Source organism: Mytilus californianus, unplaced genomic scaffold (genome assembly GCF_021869535.1).
Source record: "Mytilus californianus isolate M0D057914Y unplaced genomic scaffold, xbMytCali1.0.p SCAF_11, whole genome shotgun sequence".
NCBI lineage: Eukaryota > Metazoa > Mollusca > Bivalvia > Mytilida > Mytilidae > Mytilus > Mytilus californianus.
Window position 1 is genome coordinate 5,315,494 of NW_026262593.1, and position 3,634 is coordinate 5,319,127.

Here is a 3,634-nt window from a genome sequence, read left to right on the forward strand (position 1 = left end):
TTTCTTGTTACCAACGGAAAAATCTTTCTGTATTTTAGTAAAAACAAATATATTTTTTTATTTTCCGCCAATGTTAGAAACCTCGACAGGAAAAATATAAGCGACATATCGAAATTAATTGTTTGATGTATCGGGCAGCTATAAGCTATTTAAAATCGACTATGGTAGACCGAAATATCTTTCCTTACAAAGTTATCTCCCTGAAAACCGAAAGCCTTGTGATAGGTTATACACAAAAAACGTAATAGGTTATGAAAAAACAAAGGAAGGGTAATGTTCCATAACTCGTTGAGGTTCTTCATTGTCTTTTGTCCTAACAATTCGGCGAATCCGTATTAAAAGTAACTACGCTTGAAATCTGAACCGTCTCTATAAAACGTCGAAACTCGAAAACTAAAGTCATGGAGACCTACGATCTTCATCTTCACAATTGGTTTTCTTGACACCAAACCTTGACAAAGATCCAAAGGTCAAAGGTTAAGGTCACCGTAACCTTTTCACTGTAGGCTTTGTCATGGAATGAACTCACAAACTGTTTAAGTTAGAGAAAAACTAAAAATTGGAAAAGTGTGATAATCCCAACTAAGGTTTGAGAAATGTCATAGCGATTACTCGAAACATATATGTTGTAGGGAACTCAGGTTTTTATCATAGGCCTCCTTGTAATGTGATAAGGACAATCGTCAATGTCAATAGTCACCCCGACCTTTGCATATCATACCTTTTTCCTTAAGGGCATACGATACAGAAAAGATTTCTCGTTGATTTTTCCTTCACATTTTGACACAAAGTCAATTATGATATGCACTATCGAAGTAGACAAAGAACTTTCCGAAACGGAAAGAAATATTTTTATCCGTTATTTTGCAAAGTGTCCTCAATTAATAGGCCCTTAAATGAAGGATAAATGGGATTAAGTTTTTTTTGAAATCATACAATTATTTATGATAAAAAAACTATAGGCAATTTTCTCGCCAAAAAAATGCTTATAGAAAAAATACCGTTGAATTTTTTTTCTTGCATATGACCAAGACTTTAGTCTTCTTCATTCCTTGTGGAACATAGGGCTGCCACAGTCGCTATCCACCTTACTCTGTTTTGGACTGTTCTTCTCGCTTCGCTCCAGGTATATCCGATCTCCGCCAGCTCCTTCAGTCTTCTCCAGCTGAGTAATGGTCTTCCCTGTCTCCGATATCCTTGAGGGTTCTATTCTAAAGCCTGTCTAGTGATGGTATCAAAAGGTTTCCTCAAGGTGTGGCCAATCTATTGCAATGTTCTTCTCTTTAGCTGTTTAATTGCTGGTTCCTTGTTGGTACGTTCCCATAAGCTTTTATTATTTATTGTTTTTGGCCACCAAAATTTACAAACTTGTCGCAGGCATTTGTTGATTGAATCCTGGATTTTCTGTTGTACTCCAGCTATAAGTCTCCAGGTTTCAGTTGCAATTTTGATTTTGTTGGCAGTTTTGAAACTGCTTACCCTTTCCAGACAAATGATTTCCTTCAACACCTTGTGTTGTTTAACGTTTTCTGTGCAGTATTTAGTAATACTTAATTGTAAAGGGTCTACAATTGTGCGTATTTATTCAATATATATTGATTTTTTGCGACACAACGATTTCTTATCAACAGAATGAGTACTAAAATCTTGCTTTTAGAAACAGTCAGGATTCTGCAATACAATATATTATAGACAATTTTACCTATTATGTCTGTTTATTTTGCTCACAAATTGTTGTCAATATAAGGGAATTCTATGCATCTGTAATACAAGTGAGAGGTTTAGCTAGCTATAAAACCAGGTTTAATCCACTATTTTCTATATAAGGAAATGCCTGTACCAAGTCAGGAATATGACAGTTGTTTTCAATTCGTTTGAGCTTTTGATTTTACCATTTAGTAAAGGACGTTTTGTATTGAACTTTCCATGGAGTTCGGTATTTTTTCTATTTTAATTTTTGTTAATCAACTTTCATGATTTCGCAACGATTTATATTCGCTTTATTTTTCTACTCTCGAAAATGTGTTGGTTTACGCTTAATTTATTCAAAATTTATAAATTGATCAACGGATAATTCAACAAAGGTATGTTATAAATCATACTCACGTCGAAACCTTGAAAACTGAGCTGTGAATAGCTGAGGTACTCTGAGGAGCAATTCAAATTATATATTGTAGTAAAGTTTTAGAACCGTCAGACAAACGTATGATGCATATGTAATTCGTACATATTTTACATTTGACTGTTTTCCCCTGGTAAGCAGACGACAACCCTTTTGAATTGAATCAGGTGACATTGGCCATTACAATTGTAGTTTCAGTACGTCTGAAAAGTCCAATCGTGTTAAGTTAAAGCTATGTCGCTTCTCCTGAAACTTCTAAGTTGATGAATGTGGTAAATCTATTTACCAATGTAAAAGTTTGCATATAACTTTTGTTAAATTAACATTAAGACAAAGACTTAAAGATTACTCTGTTTCTTTTCCGCCATTCCATTAGTCATTAAATGACTATTATCAAATTGTTCATCAATGAAATTTTACCTGTGAAAGGCAGGAAGTTAGCACATAGCATGGCATTAGCAGTGGGAAATCTAGTGACAAAATATTACCTCCCCTGTAAACATTGAAAACTAGATCTTCTCAATGTTTGTCTCATTTTAGCAAGGACGCTATCAATTATTGATTCACGGAAAAAACGTTCTGGTAAATAGTAAAAATGGAAATAGATTGAAATAAAAAAAACTTCCACTCAATGTTATCCTTTTGGAGTATCAACTTCATTTTTTTTTATTGTCTGTATACCTCTCTGGAACATGCTAAGTTTACGTATATATACAATATACAATATACAATATTTTTATTGTCAATCAAGGACGCCCTTAGAGGGCAGTATAAATAAAGATAAAAAAAAAAGAGGGCAGTATAATTGCAAACAATTTATTACAATGATTATTATTAATTCTTAAAGATATATGACAAAATATAGGATAGAAGAAAATAAACATTTTAAATCAGTGGTTTCCGTTGCTTGCTGGCTATTTGCCATATTTGTATTTCATTCATTGTAGTATAAATCATGGATTTGGTTTCTTCGTTTGAATTATGTCACATTTGTCATACCGGGGTCTTTTACAACCTACAATACGGTATAAGTTTTGCTCATTGTTGACGCCCGTATGATGACCTGTAATTGATCCCATTTTTGTCCTTTGGACTTGAAGTAATTTTTGTTTCATTGGTAATCATACACCATCTATTTTTTATTATATATCTACATGTAGTATGTAAGAATGTTAGCGTCATATAAATATATAAAAGAACACAATGAATCAATTTGCTTTATTGAGTAATATTACGGACTTGATAGATCCTAACTGACATTGCGTGAAAAAAAAAAACAATTAAAATTGGTCAGGAGTAGAAGATTTATGCAATATGAGGTTTAGCTGTTTTTTCCGTTGCCAATCTTATTTGTTAACAGAATCGGGGGAATTCTTCCCTTTTGCTTTTTATACTTTTTTTCCAACTCGGAAAGACACCATTCATGGATCATCTTTATTTCTATGACATTTACCTAGAATTCCGAACTTTATTTCTTTATAAACAAGTTTCCTACATTTTTTTCTGTGAAGA